Raw genomic sequence first — 21,496 nt, forward strand, 5'->3', positions numbered from 1 at the left:
AACTATTTCTCCAATATTTTTATGTTAGGCGAAATGTTATTTCCCAACTCAACGTTTCGCACTGATATCATTTCCCTAACTAATATTTGATAAATTATTATTATGCAAATTATTACCTGGTTTTTTTAAGATGTCATTTATGTTTTCGTCAAATATATTGATTGGCATACGTTAATTTAGCAACATATTATTATTGAATGGCATCCAACCTACTTTCATAGTGGCAGTTATCCTGGCTGAAATAAAAATAAACCTAACACCGTACCTTAAACTATCCAAGTCAATTTGTTATTTGCCTAAGCCAATCATTTGCTACATAAGTAATTATTTGCCACATAAAAGTTTGATGAAGTAAAATTTACAATATAAAAATGTTGCGAAATAAGAAAAATGCGAAGTAAAGTTATGCCAACGATTAGTTTGCCAAATGAAACTTTGCCAAAAGTTTGGTTGCTAAGTGAAATTTGACGAAACATATTTCGCCAAAAAGGCAGTACACCCAATAGATTGTATTATGTAACAAAACAAACCAGTGAAGCGCGAGTCAATCTTAGGAAAAAAACTATGTATGTAATTTGTCTTTATTATGATAGAAAGTGAACGAGTAGTCGGGTCCCCTGGTGGAAAGCAATCACCACCGCCAATGTACACTCACAATATAAATTGAGCTACGGATGCGTTGCGGGCTCTTTGAGAAAGGAGTAGGCTCGTTTTTGGAGACCAACAGCCAGCCACCAGCTCCAGCAGCCAGCAGCGTTTCTTTATGAAACAGATGAAACGCGTATACCTAATAGAATTAGGGGCTGTTGCACCATCCATTGATAATAAATGCGATGCCGTCTTCGCCTTTTCGAAGTAAACAAACAGAGACGGTCACATTTATCCATACTAATATTATAAATGGGAAAGTGTGTGTGTTTGTCCAGGCGGATCTGCGGCGTCTTCAAGTCGACGACTGGCAAGAGGCTGCGCACAATCGGGACAGATGGCATGCTCTCGTTTCGGAGGCCAAGACCCTCTTTGGGTCCCTAAGCCAAATTAGTTAGATAGTTAGTTAGCGTGTGTTTGTATGTTTGTCCGTCTTTCACGTCGAAACGGAGCGACGGATCGACGTGATTTTTAGCATTGAGATACTTTATGGGCCAGAGAAAGACATAGGCTACTTTTTATCCCTGAAAAATACACAGATCCCGAAGGAACAGCGCGCGATAAACGAATTCCACGCGGGCGAAGCCGCGGGCAAAAGCTAACCCCTCAAATAAATTTATTCAATGGATGGTGAGACATGGGGTTATACAGTTTCATATGTAGAGAACTAGATACGGAAACTCGGACTGACCTGCAATAGGATGCTCAGCAATGAGGGCTATCGTTTTTTGTCTCACTAGATGGCGCACTGTTGCGTGAGGTTTTTAACTATGGCTTTCAAAGTCTGTTATTAGTAAGTCTGTTAAAACAAAGTTTAGATTAAAATCATATTTAATACACCTTAAAACCGTACCATAAAAATATCGAGCATGCCACAGTGTTGCATAGTTAGTGTTTGTTCGGAAAAAAGGAGAACAAAGGTTTCCGAAAGACAAAGACGTGTCTCAAAACACAATATTCATGCTCCGGAACATATATTTGCCATAAAAATTCATATATTGCAAAATTCACAAAATTATTCTAATTATAAATAAGCCCGCGTAGCTCACCCAAAAACTATGAGATTTGACACATCGGATACCTCACGCTACACTAGCGCCTCTAGTGGCGAATTCCTAAGCGATAGCCCAATTCAGAGACCGCATTAGACGAAGACAGGCATAGTTTAATTTGTCAGAAGAGTCCATTTCACATAACTTTACACGTAATGGTTTTTATCAGTATCCTATAAACCAGCCTCGTTTTGGTATCATTGGTCCATTTTTTTTGTCATCAAAAGTGGCGGGTAGGTGCCAAGACAGTCACGGCCGGCCGTGGCTACTAATTATCACGTCAGATAGAGATATTGTTTTTTATACAACCACTAAATAACATTCTTCACGCTATATAGGAGGAGGTGGAGTCGCCTTTAGTTTTTTTTTGGTTGGAAATATTAAAATACAGTGGCCCATTTCACAAAGCTGCAAGTGACATTATTTGAGTCATTTTTTATTTTGTTGTCGTTTTTTTTGAGTTCCTCATTTTATACTAAATTTTCAGTTTAGTTAGGAAAATTCCATACATTTTGTGTTACTCAATGGAAAACTTTGTAGGACACTGAAATTGGGCTTACCATAGTCAGAATAAGCAACTTTACTAATCACCAAACTGCATTGAAATTTGAGAAAAGAAAGATATCGTCAAGATAATAAAAAATTGGCCCACAAGCAACAAGCATTTTTTGCATACTGCAAAGATTACCGCTTGTAAATTTTTACTTGTAGCTTCGTGAAATAGGGCATAGGTTGATTCACAAGAAATGGCACGAAAATTCGAATGAATTAATGATAACATCCATGTGTGTTCTTATTAGCATAATCCCTGCTTATTTACGTCCCACTGCTGGGCACAGGCCTCCTCTCAGAATAAGAGGCCTTGGGCCTTAGTTCACACGCGGGCCCAGTATGGACTGGAAACTTCACACACACACCATTGAACTACAGTTTGTGCAGATTTCCTCACGATGTTTCCTTTCACTGTAAGCTCGTGGTAAATTACAAAATGTAATTTCGCAGGTGAATTAAAATCCTCTCAGAATAAGAGGGCTTGGGCCGTAGTTGCCACGCCGGCCTAATACGGATTAGAAACTTCACACACACCATTGAATTGCTTCGTAGGTTGTGCAGGTTTCCTTATGATGTTTTCCTTCACCGCAAATCTCAAGGTAAAGTTCAAATGCAATTTCACAAATGCATTTCGAAAAATTCAGTCGAATATATGTACCTAATATATTATTATAATAAAATTATAATAGGAAGTCTCTTATGATTTCGCTGTGCGTCCCTTAATGTCGGCAGCGGTCATCAGGGCGGAAGTGCGCTGGAGCCGCTCATTTTAGACTTTTCTAACCGAGCTAACTATTGAAAGGATACCTCATTACCTTAGGATAGGATAATTCTTCCTACTATTTCGTAAATGAAAGTTCAGAGACGGAAAACAAAAAATGTTATCGGTTAGTAACTTACCCGCTATTTGGAAGCTCCAATGGTTATATGAACTTATACATACTTGTTAGAATTTATGATTTTGGTTTGGTAAGTAAAAACTACCAGCAAATGGTATATAAATAAATAAATATCATGGGGGACACTTGACACCAATTGACCTAGTCCCAAACTAAGCAAAGCTTGGACTATGGATACTAGGCAACGGATAAACATACTTATAGAGATAAATACATACTTAAATACTAAATACATATTATTAAACACCCAAGACCCGAGAACAAACACTCGTATTCAAGGTACACGATTATAGTAGAAGGTCAAAAACAAAAGCAAAGTTAACGGTGAAAGAGACATCTATTGTAAACTTTATGACCTTTTTTTTTTTGATAACAACGCCATCTCTCAGCAAGTTCTTACTTTAACTCCTTACGATGCGCGATGTTTTTAGCTTTAGTTAGATTTAGTAAAGTAAAGGTGGCCGCTATGCTACTTCGTACAAGCAGTGCTCACTAGATGTCGCTTAACTGCACGTAACAATTTGAAAACCAATTCGCAGACATTACAAAGGATGGGTTGAAAAGCTTCGGAAAAGTATGTCCAGATGGCGTTTATATAACCATGCTATATTAAAACGTCTAGATTATGTACGGACAACCTCGTCTACGGACGTAACATGTAATTTAGTCGTGTAGCAGAAAAAACAACCTTTGAAGTCAATAACAAACCGTTCGTGTCTATGGTATGCGTGTAGAGAACAGTCAGGCAGGGCAGTTGAGTTTAGTTTGGCATGAGGCAGTCTTGTGCCGCATTGCATTCGAATTGGGCGGTTGTTGATCTATCGAATACAACGGATTCGCAGTGAATTTGTGTTTTTTTACAAAATTGTGACTTAAAATGATAACGATATTTAACGTTTAATAACGAGTTGTAACAGTGAAGTGTATTTTAGTGCTTCTGGGTATCCGTTTTCGTGTTAAGATTGACAAACGGGCGTATTTCGGTGCGATTAATTCAAGATCGCCGGCAAGCTTATCTTGTTGTGGTGAGTATGATCGATATTTTACTACCTTTTATGCATTATAACAGTCATATTTAGTCGGTAGAACCATGCCGGTGCATATTATGAGACGATTGTGCATCACGACGCGATTACAGACAAAAACCGAACCGTTTTGTATGAGAAATGGTCACTGCATTCAGTCATGGCATGGGAATCGTATAAACCGTTCCTATTGTTTTTCCTATTAGATTGCTCATTTAAATTACTATCTGTTCGCAAGCAGCTAACATAGTTAACACAACACGCACGTTTCAAGACTCAATTATTAAGTTTTGTCTTTGTTTTGGCACTTTTGATTTCTTGTACTACCTATTGTTTTCTTTTTCGTTAGCAAATTTGTTTGAAGCAAAATTTGAAGCAAATTATTCGTTGCATTTGATTAAGATTTAAAATAAATACCTAAGGACTTTTTTTATAGCAAGATTGTTAACAGTATTGTTAAGATTTTAAATATATTTGTAGGTAATGTACAAAAATAAAAGAAGGTAATGTAGACACAATCCTGTAAATTTTACATAATGTTAACAGGTGGCTAGCAGATGTTATGATAATCATGATAACTTTGGGTTAGATCAATCTGAAACAATATCTTTTTTAAATGCTTTCACAATTATTTTTGTTAACTGTACTTGTATTGCCATCTTAATGACATGTCCTACCAAATTTCAAGTCGATGCCATAAACCGTTGAGGAGTTCCGTCCTGCGGAGACGATCCTGGCCAGACTACCAGGATGTCACTGCCTGATTATTGCATTGTCATGCAATTTACATAAGTATGCCAAATTTCAATTCAATCCAATCACTGAAAGTTGGTCAAATTTAACTTGCAAGATTTGACCCGCACATCATACAGACATGGCAAGTTAAGTTAAATAAAAGCTTGTAAAAAGCCAAAAGTTAACCGTTTTGCAGGGTTTGTGGTCATGAGTACCTACACATATGAAAGAGCCTAGCAAAATTGTGTTTTGAAGATTCCTGTGGGAATTTAATCACTTTAGGGCCACCTTGTATCTACAAGGAGAGGAGAGATACAAGATTCTTTTAACGTTATAAACGTAAAGTAACGTTTTTCCGTTTGTGGTATTTTGACTATAAGATTCTTTTAATCAATGTCTTCTTATAAATAGAAAATATGTGACAACATCTTACTTAAAACATAATTCTGTTTTTCCCACTTCAGAAGCGGAAACATAATAATAATACTCCTGACTGACTGGCTCGTCATCAATGCACATTAACACCCACCCACTATTGGACCGATAAAGCTGAAAACTTATGAGTTACCTGCGGAATACAGACTGATTTTGTAAACTATCCACAGTGTAGCGAGTTTGCAGACAAAGCTCCAGGCTTAAGCTAGTACCTAGTATATAGTTCACCAACAAAATATTTTAGCATACTAAATTTTATTAATCTATATAATACCACATTTTATTAAAATAAGATTTATTCTAGGCCTACTTTACCGCTCCCTGATAAGTACGTTATTTTTATTTGTCAGATATAAGTGCATTCTCTGTTTAATTGAAGAAAATAAACAGAGATAAAATCATAGATATCTGGCAGATAAGATAACAGGAACAATACTCGTGAAATGGAGTTCAATTTAGATTAAGACTTGTGACACTGGTCCACATGCCAGTTATTTGGTAAAGTATGTTTTTTTTTTTATAAAGTTCAATGATTAAACAATAGTTTCACCATCTGGTCTCCTATAAGTTTATTACCTATCTTGCTGGACTGTTGTCTTACTGGCTGACTGACTGACTGACTGACTGACATACCTTGACTGACTGACAAATCTTGTGTATACTGTGTAAATGCGAGGATTTGTTTTCAAAGCACTGGTGTACAGCTCGGGCAGGCAGTGCCAGTACCAGCATCAAGGTAGGCATACCTACTAGTGATATAGGTAGTGCCACGAGAGTTAAAGTGAATGATTAGATGATTACAAACACAGCTACATACATGAAGAACTAATTGCTTAAAAGGAGAATGAATGACCATGACCACTCAATGTACTTGACCTCAACTCTGGTGGGACTACCTATACCCTGTTGCCTGTTGCTGGTGCTGGCGGCTGCGTCTCCGTGCAGCTACTGACTCTACCGACCTGAGCTGCATGCAACTATCAAAAACATGCTTAACTCATGCTTCTCGCATTATCTGCGTTTTACGAGAATATTCACTCAACGCCATTGGTAAACACGGAATCTTACTAAACTTCTCAATATGGGTTTATCAGCAAATACCATATTTAATACCCCTTCCCTTTTTTTAGGGCTTTTAGGGCCCTTATCCGAAGTTTATACTTTGTTTTAGAGTCTGATTCAAATTATAAGTGTGTGAAACTCAATTGAAAAGTCACTAGCTTCAGGAAAAAATATGATCCATAAAATGACTTCCGACAAATGTATCTTAAACAACTTTTCACCGGCTCACAGATTTTATCTTATAACATCATCAGTTAAGCTCAAAAACGACGGAGACTAAGTACCCCTGACAGAGCTTTATTTTTCTTGTCAACAGTGGCACTGATACATCTGTTATGTTTATTTTAACACCCCCTCTGCCTGCCACTAGGGGTGTGAGTGATATGACGCTTATGACTAATTTCTATTTTGTTTCAACTCGACAGAATAAGTCTTTTGTTTTGTAGCAATCCTTCGGCAATTCGCGTGTATTCAATGTCATAAGTCATCACATCATGTTTTTAATCTGGTGCCCTTTGCAGTCATGGGGACCAGAGTTTAGACTTACGCCATTATTGTGATAGTTCTTTCCGAGGTGAGTACAGTCAAAGAAACTAAATCGCGTACCAGGAACCTTTGTGCTACTGATGACATTTCATACATCTGCCAAAGAAATCATAGCGAAATTGATTATGAAAAGGTCCCACCTTGGTACACAATTCAGCTGCCTGGATTGTACCCACTTTAGCTCCAGTGGCCACGTGATGTTCCTCACGAAAAAACCGGACAAGTGCGTTAAACTCGGCAGAGGGTTCCGTACCTACCTGGACGTTACAGATATTTCATGTATTACTTTAAATACCGTAGACTTCTGGGTTTTCCTGTAAGCTTTTCTGTAAATTTTAGGCCCAATAACTTCTAAGATAAGTGGGCTCGCCTATTTTCTTAAATTACTTCAAAAGTAACTAAAAATTATAAATTCACGTCCGTTTTTGAGTCACAGACATTAATTTAAAACTCATGTCAATCGGTTCAGTAGTTTAAAATAATTAGCATAGTGCCTTTGGTCATACAGAAAAGGGGAATTATTAGTATGGAAAGAAAGAAACTAAAAGAACAACAGCGAGTAATCCGTAGTTTCAGAGCAAACTGGACATAACAGACGGTCAGACAGACACGCGAGGGATCCTACAAGACTTAATACTTACATAATGTTTTTCTCATACTCGAGTAAACGAAGACCTCTAAAGAAGTTGTAGACATATATTATTTGAAAAACTGTTGCTTCATAGGTACCCGCTGATCAGTTTACTAATATAACCTTCAACTTCATATCGTAGACTTGCGTCATATCCCCTATTACTATTCTAATGAGGCTCATAACTCTGCGCCACTCTTAAAACTAAATCATTTTAACAAAAAACCTGTAATTACTAGTAAGCTCATTCATTAAGTGCGCATCGTACTGAAAAACTAAAACTACCAGACACTTCACACGCATAAACGTTAAATTTTGAACAAAGACTTGCCGGCAGCCGGCAATTTAGTTTTCAAAAACATCTTTGCTTGGACTAGCTTTGTTTCGCTTATTGTTTTCTCACACAAAATAACCGAAGGTTTAACACATTATTATCCCAGGAATTACGCATACGTATATTCCTAACCGATGCCGATTAAGTGTTTTAGATTGAGTATCCCCGATTCCCGCTAATAGCGTACTTACTATTCCCTACATGCGCGGGGCAATGGCCGGGGCTTTTTTTTTCTTTACTTGCGGTCTTAAGCTCTACACTGTCTACACATCCAGCCAGAGCCATCGTAAATGCGCTTACAAACAATGCTATCTCCACATCTGGGGCGGCTGAGATGTGACGTCATGCGCAGTTTATAGTCACGTGTGGAATTGGGAGATACCGAAGATGTCCAAATTGGGGATATGTATCACATGGCCTGCTTTGAGTAGGTAAATGTTTGAAGTTAAATTTGATTTTACGAAACGTCACCAATGTGAACATTGTTTTAAAAAAAAGGGTCTACTTGCTATTTCCAACAGATTACAGAACATTAAAAATATTATAGTTGAAATAAATAAAAGAACAACAAAGATTTGCATATTAAACTAAGAAAATGTTTATCTAAGCTTTTTTCTACGAGTATATTATGTCTAAGCAGACCTAAAACCAGCTTTTATGATTACCAATTGGCTAAGTTCCTAGACATAAGTGATTCCTTCTTATAGTAATGTAACGAGACGTATTAAATCTAGTTCTTTATCCGACTTCCGGGAAACGCGAGGAGAAATTCGCTCGACTATTGAAATAGATGGAGCGCCCCATTAGTACGAGATAGATTTCTGCTGTTAAACGTAATTTAAACAGTTTACTGGTTGCAAGTTTAGGGTTCCCGGCTTCAAACATTTAGGCTGAACGCCTCGTTTTACGCAATAAGGTTGGTCAGGTATCTTGACATGGTTAAAAACGAGGACGTCAGCACGGAATGCTCGTTAAATGCGAAATTTCCTACTCGTTGCTCTTTACAGCGTCGAAATTCTGGCAATATTCGCTGAATAATTACATTCGCGTAACGGATGCATTAATGGAGACCTCGTTACTAATTTCCGCACAACAGTTCTATTGAAGCTCTCGACAACTCCGAGTTCAGTAGGATTATTTGTGTATTGTATAGTCTGTGACGTTAGATGTCCTGCTTCCTACCAAAGTATAGAATGACTGTCTTGTCTTTACTCCGCGCTTTCGCCTGCATGGAATAAGAAAATAAATAGTTCTCCATTCCGTGGAAATTTTGAATAATCTCTTCTATATGGACCTTGATCTTTAAGGATTTGTTTGTCAAATTTGCCGTCTCTAGACCGTAACGTTACCTACTCTTTTATGGGTGGATAAGGCTTAGAAGCGTTTGACCAGCTGAATCTTCTTTATGAAAAGCGACGAATATCTCAATGAACTAAAACCAATCACCACCACGTGTGGTGTGCTTTTCTAGAACATGGTGCAATGCGTTATCATGTCATCCACATACACGTCCCATTATTGATTTTTACTCCGCTATGAAACCGGTTCGCATTATGTCACTGGACTGGACGTCACTATGCCAGTAGTTTAGTTAGACTATTATATATTGAACAACCATAAACATTTTGCAAGAACTAGTCTAACTAAATGTGCAATAATCTCTGCACACATGGTACTTACTATAAAGATATAAAACCAGCCCTACATCTTAAGCCCGTGCGATAACTCGTTTTAACCAGGCCATAAACTGCAAGGTTACTTTAAAGTCAGATTCCGTTACGGATTGAAGTTAATTATCAACATTCTTTTTCAAGTGAGCTTGACATACATTTGAAATTTTGTAAAGTACTAAAAACAGTATTTTTGCCGCGGAAATGAGTGTCTCTATAAAAAAGCACCGCAGCTCAGTCGTCATGTGGAGCGTATTAAAATGATCAACGCGGGGTATTTATTAGTCTTTATAAATTTTAAAGTGATGTTACAGCAAATCTAATTTTTGTCATGTTACGGATACCACTACGTAACGGATATTCTATACCTACTTATAACGCCGTTGCTGAATGACTTAGTATTCCTTGAGGATTATAGAGGTACACTTGAGGTACATTAAAAAGGATTTACGAAAATTCCCACGGAATAGATACACATGGGTGTGAAGCTGCGAGATAAACTAGTTCGAGTATAACAGAAAAAAAAAACAGTACTTCTTCTTTGAGTTAAAACTACTGTAAAACGCAGACATAAAAGCCAATACTGACTTATGCATTTAAATTCACATTTCTCCTATAAATGTTTTTAACATCGCACGCAACGCAACCCACAAATAAATTCTTTTGCTTCAATTAAAGTTTTTTTCCGCGTCTGTAGAGCCATCTGTTCCGCCTTTTGTAGAGATCTGTTGGGACAACTTAACCAAATGTAGGAAAACCTCGTCCCTTTAAGGCTCCGGCCAACTTTGACTAAAAGATTTCACAGCCTGATACGTTCTTTGTTTGCCAGCAACTTACGTCACTTCGCGCCCGTCACCTCCAAACTTAACCTTTTAAATACACGTGAAAATGAACTCATCGAGTGGAAATTCAGCGGCCAACAGCCAGTGAACTAGAAAATTCGGGAAATGGGATACTGAAAATTTATAATAAATCTGGGCTAATGACGGGTTTTCGATTATTTCGAGTAAAAATTAAACGTGGAGGCTTTATCATATGCGTTTGATGTTTTAACGGTCTTTATGGAAATTTCTCATGTCCTGTTAATCTACGATAAGAATAATCAATTCGTTTTGATGTTTTGTCAAATCAAACATGGCAACTGCGTGGGTAGTTACGTTCATCATTTGCAACAATAGAATAAAATAACGATCTTGATGGTATACCAGTTTGCCATGTTTCTGCAAAAGAGGCCAAGTGTGACAATCAACGGTGAGCATCGCCCAATTAAACTAGACCTCCTACTGACGATATTTTTAAAGCAGTGACTACTTTCTTCTCCCTAGCTGGAGAGCTCAAATCAAACTGGTCCAGGTGCTAAATATGCCCAGCGAAACAAGACCGCTTTTGTTGCAGTTTGCGTGGTACTGTTCGGGGATCATTGCAGTCTGGCCTATTATACAATAACAATACTGCAACCGTGGTAATGACAGTTGCATCGCGTTGCATCATCAGGTCATTCAATTGTTTGGCGTATAATAATGTTAGCTTAGCTGTGTTTTGTTCCATTGTGGCCCTTTGCATCATAGCTTTACTTAGATAGACTACAAGTTCTCTCTAGAATCTAAGACATTTGCAATTTGATAAACCAAATTTGAGTAATTGTTAGAGAACATAAAAATAACGATAGTTCAGAAACGCATGCATGAGAGTTCAAAAGTACTCGTGTTTAATGACTCGAAGTTCTAATGTATCTAGTGCTTGGTTAAACTAGTTCTAGATAAAACTGTCGTGTTCCAGATTGCGGGGCTGCGGTTGCGGAGCACAAGCCTCGTTTCACACTCGGATAGACATTTATTGCAGGGGCATTGATTTCGAGGGTAATCGGTGATTTATTCGAAGTATCTAGCGATAGAAGTTATACACAATGCGTAAATGTTATAATGGTGCTCTTTGCTTTGAGAGCCCTTAATTTGAGTAGTCTGGTAGTGATAGCTTAGTCTTTCAAACGTTGAGCTATGTGGAAGCTATCCGGTGTGTGGGATCTGCGTGAAGATATTCGTGTTGCAAATATAAATCTGTCTTGCACGGTTGGTCACGGAGTAGCAAGTTAATTGGTTCTAATTCATCGATATTAAACCTGTAAGTACCTACAGTACCTAGTAGGTAAGGTAGGCTGTGTTGTTGTAGGTTGTGGGCCAATGGTCTTGTTAAAACAAGACGTATGTGGGCTGAACCCGAAATGGGTTCGGGTGTTTAGTACATTAGCCCTAATTCTCTCTGAAAATCTTTAAAGCCAAAAATCTATTTGTTACAAAGTAGCTCAGTAAGGGTAAGGTAAGGGTCAACGGCAAGTTTTAGGTTTCCACGAATATATTTGTTTTGTTTCGTTGACAAGATCAAACAAGATTATAATTTTGGCTCATTTACATTGTCTACATGAGCCGAGGATTTGCTAGTTCACTTAACGTAACGATCCATCTAGCTTTGCGATTTCTCTCACATTTTCTGCTTAGCTATTTTTATCAGTTAAAATTCCTTTGTCAGTTTCACGCAAATTTATTGACCACGGTAGTTTAACGGCTACTGTGTAATGTTTGCACGAATGCCATTTTAATTGATGTTTTCCTGTTGTCTATTGCGTCCTTGTCTTTGTGTACTTGATCATTTTCGTGGAAATCAGAATATCTACTTACATCATCATTATCATCGTTAGTTAAATTATTCTTAGCAACGTTGTTTAAATAGTCTTATTGTATTTTCTTTCCGACTAGGTTTTATAGCCTTCAGAGCTATACCGCTGGGATGAACTGCTTTTTAGGCTATTCAGTTTAAAATATATGCCAATTCAGTGGATTACCGCGTTCGTCGTATTAATGCTTTTTAAGTACACAAGTACACCATTTGCTAATAAGTATAAGAAATAGAAGGCCTGTTTTTAGTGTGGTTTGGCCATATTTTATCATGATTAAGTATCGGTTTCCTAAGATTTTCCACAAGTTTTCCATCAAAAAGTAAAAAGTTCTATCCTTAGAAAATGCGCGGAAAACGTAAGTTAGATTGATCAAGTGAAAAGTCGTGTAAGAGGAGCGTTTCTTAAATTTTGTACTACTTCGAAAAATCTCTGACAAAGTTTATGATTTTGCTGTGTTTATACTTTAGTGCCGAGAGAAGTACTCGTCTTCTCGTTGTAACCAACATGTTCAGTCATGGTTTGGCCTTTTCAATGCCGTATGTGACGTAACAGTCCTCGAGAATGGAAGTACTGGAACCTTCTTGATCTAAACTGTAACTTAGCCCGAATCAAGAGGGTCCCCGTCGGTTTCATTAACGGATCAGTAGCAAGCGTAAATGTCGGTTTCAATCAATTAATTAATTTTACAAACGGGCCAGATCTGGTTTTAACCTAATCTGGATTGGAATTTGATTTATTAGTGAAGCTCCTGAGAAAATTAATTTACTAACATAACAACATAAATCAGTAGAACAACAGAAACAATAGTATATGTATTCGTCAGAAACAGAATATTTTTTTAAACTGGGACATTTTTTTCTAAAATAAAGACTTTACTTAACTGTCCTTGCTATTCTGGCAATATTTTTCAAGGCTGAAAGAATAGTCGTATGAGGTTTTAGAGTAAGATGGACTTGGCGACAAATTAAAACGGTGGTTGTGGTTCGTTAGTCTAACAACTGGTAGCATGGTGTACGGTTGTGTCACTCTGAAGATGAGCTCTGTTTGAGTTCGAAACGCGTCAGTGTAGTGTGGTGGTGGTGATAGATGGGTTTGTGTGATTTGTGTGTGTTCTTACAGTGTGGAGGTGGAGGAACTGCATGAACACGCATATTTTGCATAAACTTAGCTATCATAAGGTAGCGGGTGAGCAATGAAATTATTTTAGTTCATTGATTTGGACCTCCGCAAAGTAACGCTTAATTGAATATTGTTATGTTAATCCATTGAACATTTGCTTTTGTGGTCACTTACTGTCTCCAGCAGAGCTGTTTTCTGTGTGAAAGAGGATCTCATATGAAATGTCAAATGCTGTTAGCCCTTCAGGGTACGATGGTTGATCGGTGGCGTGAAATCCAATTAATTTGTGTGACTGATTTTAACAAGCCGCTCATAATGTAATAATGGTGTTTTTCGTCAGCCTTTTCCTACCCATTGTTAGCGGAATACCGCTTTCCTCTTCAATCAAGCATTCGGGTCGTTGGCGAATTATTGTTTTGATTGGTATAACGTAATCTAACAATTAATTGGCTCTTTTCAAAGATATTAATTACGTTTTCGTCGTAGTATTGCGTTAGATCCCTGTCGAATCAAGAGGAAGTTGTACTTGATAGAAAACTTAATTAGTGGCGCTTTTTTCTTTATCTATCTACGTTGGTTTACGAAGCCGTTAAAGATATCAAAGTATCATTATAATGGCTGCAGTTATAAATTGAATTAGAAATTTAAAAACATGTTTTGAGTTTCATTGTCTTAAAACATTTTTAGAAGGATTACACGATTTCTTCAAAGGGAGAAGTGAGATAATTAAAAAAGTTTATCCATTTCAAACACAAGACCCTAATCGACATTAGAAGTTCACAGTCAGTGAGCATTGCGTTTGATTTGCAATTATTTCGCGTAGTTAGTTCCTCAATTTTGTTAATCTATAATGAAAACAGCTTTTGTTCTCGGTTAGCGGTTTATGGCAGTGACCTCAATTCTAGAACTTTACTTCCTATAGCAAAAACGTAATTGCTTTGAATTACCGCGTTGTCATTGGGTATTGATATAATTTTCTATGTCTGCAATAGTGAAACGATTTTGTGTTCATAAATATTTAGGGCTCCATCTTTCCACTTATCCATGTCAAGCAGTATATAGCTTATGTTGAAAATTAACTTCAGTAATGTTTTTTCCTTTGTACTACAAAACTTTCACTATTCAAAATTGAACTAACGCGTTCTGTTGTTTCATAAATCGAAAGACTGGTTATGTTATGCGTAAAATGCAGGTAACTACAGTGATAATGCTCAAGTAACTAATCAGAAATACCTTAAATTTTCAAGATGTGTCGAAAATACAGGCTACAGCATTTTGTCGTAGTGTCGCTGCTTAAGTGACTATATAAGAAACAAACAGATACTGCGTAAGAAATCGGTCTGTACCCTGCCAGTGGTTACCGGGTTTTTCCGTGCCGTCTATGATTCCCAGCGCTGGTGTATTTTTCTGGTTTTTCCGTGCATCTATGTTTCAGTTTGTAGTTTCGTAAATGTGTAAAAGTGACTTGAATTAAAAAATACAAAAGGACTCCAAAAACCAATCTTAACTTAAATTTTGCATCGAGAAGGTTGTGTTCCACAAATTCGTCCGTAGAACCCTGTCCTGTCGCAATGAGCCTCTGCTGCCCTTATCATTTTTTTATAAGTGCGACTTATACTGACTGCGATAGGGTTCTACTGAGTGTCACATACGAAATTTTAAAGGTATAAAAGAGATTTTTATTTTTATGATGCAACGAATTCATACTATCAAATGTCCTTTCTCGAGGCCGATCATTGCCCGGATTCTTTGATAAAATGTACCCAACCAGAAATCTATTTTTTTTAAGTAGCCTGTCCCACGCACCCACTACCACCCACCCACACCCAAACCAAAGGCAAAGGAAAATAAATAAATAAATATAGAAATAGAAATATTTATTCGCTATTCGCACAAAACATAATAAAAATACATTAAAGAAAGAAAAAAAAAAACCACAATATGCGAAATCGCGAAGCGGTCCCAGCTCAGCATAGTGTTGCCAGCAAAGGCTTCCCCTCTTAAACTCCATGAATCCCGTTCTGACGTTATCAGGCCAGTCGTGTGCGTACGTGTCTAAACCAAATTCTCCCGCCATCTTCTCGGTGTGCCTCGACGTGTCGACATCGCTGGCAATATTTAAAAAAATTAAAAATGTTAAATTTTTTGGCAACAAGGCGCGGTTAAAAATCGTAAACGTTTTTCCCATATAAGCAGGCAATTAAACAGGCAAATGAATCATTCCCGTCAACGGAAAAACCCTTTTTCGGTGTCCAATTATAAAATTTACTTTTGTTTTCGTCATCCGCAAAATCAAAACGGATCTTCGCGTTGGTGCGTCCATATTTAGCTTTCTCGCTCCCTCGTACGTCTCCGGCCGAGAATTCATCCCGAATTATCATTTCGTGAATATTCAGCCGAAACTTTGAAATAACACTTTCAGCGTTTAGCCTGTGTTGCTCTTTCATAAAGTTTTCAAATTTCAGCGGAATCAGTGATTTTTATTTTTATCTCGTAAAATTCTCTCTCCATTTTAGGGGTACTCCCAGGTACTGTTTACTTTGTCCATGCAAATGTCGGTTAGTTACACAATTTTTACGCTAATATCGGGCCTTTGCTGGTAATGGTATCTAAATATGTGAAGATAAATAAACTTCCTGTTTATTTTGATATTTTGATGTCGACGCTTTTTATTTCCGCTATGGTTTGTGTATTCCTCCTTGCTGTCGAAAATAGGAAAATATTATTTTATGTGAAGCAACTTTCTCACTAAGATCATGTTTTTCTTGCTAAGGATGTACTGTCGAACCATTTGATTCCTGACTCACTGTAGAACGTTCTCACAGTAAGTGTCATACCAGTTCTTTCTCAGTCCATACAATGTCACTAAGACATTTTCTGTGAAAAAGTTCCACACCGGGTCAGGATTCAGTTGCTTCGATACCTACGATACGTACTTAGGTAATAATGTAATAGACGCAGACACATCGTAAATTCACTGTTATTTATTTTCAAAACAGTATTTTGAAGATGCAACTCAAAATAATTTATTATTATTCATCCTCTTGTAAAATATATCCCATTGATTTCCCCAAAACACAACAAGCCGACTGTTTACAAACAAAACGCCAACTCTGAAATTGCCGTTGGACAAAATCACGCAATCCACCGTAACTTACCGTCACTTGAAACGGTACGGAAATAGAACTCCTTATTCAAACGGTGTTGCCACAGATAAGTTGAAAAATATAAGGAATTCCTTTAACTTATGCCAAGAAAATTTGTAATAATTTTTATTTTAAATATTGCCTTTTAAAACTCGGGCCGGTCTAGTAACACAAGAAAAATGTTTCGGGGTGAACCAAAAGTTGTTTGTATGACTATTAGGAAACTTAAAGCAATTTAAATTAAAAAAATATATACATATAAATCAATGAAAATTTACAGCATTACTGAAAAATAAAATCAATAAAATACCTATTAGGTAATAATAAAAAAAAAACTGAAGTTTAACTGGACTTGAAGTTGATAATCAAAAACATCGAATTTAGAACTGTACACAAGTTATTAAAAGAAGCGTTACAGAACAAATTGTATCAAGAAACAAGACTACTTATGTTGGTTTCTATTGACGATGATATTTCGCTTTGTGCAAAATAATACACTTTTTAACAACAAATTTGCTCAACTGGCAACACTACTCAAAGTTGTTATCGCTGTCTAATTCGGTGGCAAGCACCGCCTGGGCATCCAATTCGACACCTCAATTGTATAAGGACCTAACCACCATAGTCTATACTATAATGTCTTGGGTTATGTAGAACAACAATGTCATTGTTGTAAGATATGGAAATGATAATATAAGTATACATGATAACAAAGCTTTGTTAAAGTCTTATGGTTACATAATAATGTTTACTATTTTACTAATTCTAACTTCATCTTACGTTGTTTTGTCGCTTGCGGCGTGACAATAACATATAACATTTCAGTTGCATTTCTTTTTGGTTACGAAAGTAAAAATGCCGAATATTTCAGTGCTAGGACGTCTATTATTTCACGTGTTTTATGTACCATCAGCCAAATAGTCTCAAGGAGTCAGTCTTTCAATTTTTAAACAAGTTCCTATCAAATGAATATGTCGCTAAAGTCGAACTTTCACGTTGACAGACACGTCTATTGACGTTATTGTTTTATAACATGCAAACGATTATCAATTTGAGGGTGGAAGACTACGTATTTGGCTGATGGTACGATAAAGAGTTTATTACATTATTTATGGGATGTATACCTGCTGTATTTTTACTTCATATTATATTTTTCCTTATTTGATCACTTCTCAGCTACCACTAACTAACGTATCGGCCATTGAATTTTACTTTCGAAGTGTTTTTATTCTGTTTTAGAATCCTGCGCAATGCTCGGTCGCCTGTTACCTTTTGGAGTTCCCCGACGATATGCACTTGACAGATGAATCACGGCCGCGCGGGCACTGCACCCACAACTTCGGGTGCATTGCTTGCGTTTGGGTTACCCACAGTTTACGTGGATGTCGGACTTCCGAATTTAGAAATATGAATATATGTTTTGGTTTTTAGGAAATGGCTACTAGGTAAACTACTTTTAGGTTTCTTCTATTAGTTTATGCTATAATTACAAATCGTCGCTTATGCAACAATACCACGAGAGTCAAAAATTGGTCATAATCTAAATTCTACTGAATGGTATAAATAAAAGAACACGGGCAATGTTCGACTTACGCGGTAGTGTTGTATAAGCGACGAAATACAATACAATGACTCTTTATTGTACACCACGATTTTAAACGATACAAAGACACAGAGAAAAAATTACAAGGTAAGCAAAACTTACATGACTATTTACTAAGTGCTATGTTTATTAATTCATATTTTATTTTACCTAGTTTAGAAGGAAAATGAATAAAAAAACATTGCACTGCAGTTTCAAATTGCAATTAGCAAAAACCTTTTAAAATAAAGTTTATTTGTTCTATTACGGTTTGCTATCTGACGTTTAAATTACACCCAAGTAAGTATGTGATATTGATTTTGCCATTATCTTTAATTGTAACTAGGGCAGGTATTTCCCTGTTATCTTTAACTACCTTGGTATGGTAGTTCACGTAGAAACTACATTATCAGTACTGCCTAAGTAGTGAGCCAACAGTTACAATATGCTATAGCCAGTACATTTTTGCCATTAGTTTCATTCCTAGTATAAAAAACAGTATATTCCACTTAGTAGTTTACCATGAAGATGGATCTGTACTGTACCGTCTAGGTCCTAGGTGCAGACGAGACGCGAGATTTATATTTAAATCGTTTATGCTAACGACCAACTGAATCGTCAATATACACTCTTTATAATAGTGTCAAGATAACTTTTATCCTATCTCACCGTTTTAACAAGTATACCATGAAGCCGAATTGGGATCCGTCACGATTGATATACTCTGAAAGACATCGATAAATCTGGTCTTTTTAAAGGCGGAAGTAGCCTCTACAGATGCCTAACAAATAGGGGTCAGAGAATCTTATTTGTCGGGAGACGAGACGTATAAAACCGACACCTATAAAATAGTTTATGGTGCGATCATCCTTTGATGTCAACTGTGCTTTTGAACGAGAGAAGAAAGGTTTTGAAATCAAACATTTGTTATTATGTTACGTTATTTAAAGGAATCTACAACTAAGTGGTTTTGTTACACAAACTAGCAATCCTAAAGTAACATTTGACTGGAAATTTCGGGTCATTTTATGCAAAACGTGAATTTGGATTTGGGGTTGGGAGTTGGAAATCATTGAAGTATAAGGGCCATATTAGCGACGTTCATAATTTTACCAAATAGTTTTTATTTGAGAATCAAACTTAGCTTAAATTTAGCGCTAGCTTACCGGTAGCTCTTTATAATATTATTTACATTGTCTAATTCTGACAATTGGTAGATAAAGATGGTGATTTATTATATTTCTCTCTTCTAAAACCGCTTATTGTATAAACATCCAAAAGCGATTAATTAAAGTAGATAAACTGTGTGGCTAGAAGCCGCTGTTCTACTATACATGTTAGTTATCGCACCGAAATAAACTATCCAATAAATCTTGCTCCTAATCTGGCAATCTGACCAAGGCTCAGTCTATTTTAGGGATTTGCTGCACCCTGTGTGGCTCCCTAATAAGCCCTCCGATACCATTGGACATTCATTATAATTATCCGTTTTATTTTTGTTCTGTGTAAGTCACCTGTTTCGGAAAGTACTAGGGGTACCTCTAGTTGGGATATCATCATATCGGCCGAAGGGCATCTACTTTCTTTTTTTTTATCTCGACTGGATGGCAAACGAGCAAGTGGGTCTCCTGATGGTAAGAGATCACCACCGCCCATAGACACCTGCAACACCAGGGGATTGCAGATGCGTTGCCAACCTAGAGGCCTAAGATGGGATACCAGTGCCAGTAATTTCACCGGCTGTCTTACTCTCCATGCCGAAACACAACAGTGCAAGCACTGCTGCTTCACGGCAGGATTAGCGAGCAAGATGGTGGTAGCAATCTGGGCGAACCTTGCACAAGGCCCTACCACCTGCAAACTACTGCCTACTGTTGGACATAGGCTCCCATAGACCTCCAGTTGCTTCGGTTGGAAGCACCTGCATCCACCGAGCGAGAACCTAGTTTGCACGTAAAATCTAAGGAGATCTTTAAAAATGCGCTTTAATGTTTTTTTAGTTCTAGTTCACATCTACCTCAATAACATAATGCAGTCTTCAACATTCTGTTTGAAGTTCTCATTTGCATAAATTTATCCGGTTCGCGTCTCCCGCAAAGTACGAAAGTGAGCGACAATTTAGCGAAATACGTAGAAAAGGTGCACTAAAACTGTTGCTTGTACATGAAGATAAACGATTACCTGATTTCTTTTAAAAGTTTCGTACATCACGTTTAACCCGAAAGAGAAAGAACCGTTGCGTCCACCAAACATCTCGTGAATACAAATTTTGCACCAAAACTTGTGTCAAATAATGTGTTTTAAGAATTGTTTAAATTTAGTTTCCGTAACACGTGTTGGTTGAATTTTAGGGAAGATTTAGAAGGGCGTTTTCTTCGTGAACTGAGTGAAATGATGTATGATTCTGATGAGGTTTGGGTGAGAAAGCAGACTTTTGGTCTCATTTGTCAAGTAAGATTACGGGAGATTTAGCTGCAGGAGCATAAATCATAGTGATAAATGTTCCTACTCGCTCTTTAGCAGCCTTATCTAAAAATAATTTAATAACTTTAATTTTACTTAATTAGGTATCTTTTGTTCACGTTCGTTCAATCCATAGTTCTGTAAGTCGTATTGTTGGTGACGAAAAAGTCATTGACTCTCTCATAATTGATTGAATTATGTTAAAGTTATTACCTGTGTTTTAAGTTAATGTTCCTACGTCGATAACCATCGTTAATGATAACAATCATATACGAGCTGTCGATTTGTTAATTGTTATTTCCAACGTCCAATCTTACTAACCGACGTTACACCTTCAAAGTTATTACTATTAAACGACATGTAATATTTACAGCATTTAATTTAGTAGTAAGTCCTAATGTTAGTAGTGAGTAAGTAGTGCAACCATTGTTGCTTTAAATAAAGATATTTTCATTTTCATTACCCCAATTAAATAACGATACATTCTTGTAAATGTGACAGCTTGTGTGTGTATTTGTTGATATGTAAATAATACTCCATTTTAATATATTAACAGGTTCCCAAAATCTCTCCTGCTAAGTCTAAAGCCATTAAATTTTGCACGAGTATACTTCATACTACATAAATGATGACCACGACGTAATTTTTGGGAATCTAGTAAAATAACGGAACTTCGATTCCACGGATGGTTCTATTTTTTTTAAACTGACTAGGGATTGACCTTTAACTCACCTGATTGTAAGTACAGATGAGGCCGAATATGTAACTCAATGACTTATCAACAGCCTCTTTGAGCCAGTGTTAGTGAATGTAATCTGGCCTTGAAAAACCCTTGATTGTGTCACATCGCAAATCATTGTTATTGTATCATCTGGTTCATACGAGCGAAGCCGCAGGGTGAAGGCTAGTGGTATATCTATATG

General features: G+C 37.0%; 1 protein-coding gene across 5 annotated transcripts in view; it reads left to right on the plus strand.

Moving 5' to 3' along the window:
- The window catches only part of LOC141438738 (uncharacterized), a 213,231-nt gene that overhangs the window by 7,009 nt on the left and 184,726 nt on the right, over positions 1 to 21,496 (plus strand). For 2 of the 5 annotated variants that reach the window (XM_074102675.1, XM_074102676.1), the window contains exon 1: positions 3,893 to 4,176. The exons of 1 other annotated variant lie outside the window; for it this stretch is intronic. The gene's annotated coding sequence lies outside the window, so the exon portion shown is untranslated. Of the gene's footprint in view, positions 1 to 3,892; positions 4,177 to 21,496 lie in introns of those variants that run through there. 2 more of the 5 variants (XM_074102672.1, XM_074102680.1) reach the window with 2 other exon arrangements.

This window comes from Choristoneura fumiferana, chromosome 19 (assembly GCF_025370935.1).
Source record: "Choristoneura fumiferana chromosome 19, NRCan_CFum_1, whole genome shotgun sequence".
NCBI lineage: Eukaryota > Metazoa > Arthropoda > Insecta > Lepidoptera > Tortricidae > Choristoneura > Choristoneura fumiferana.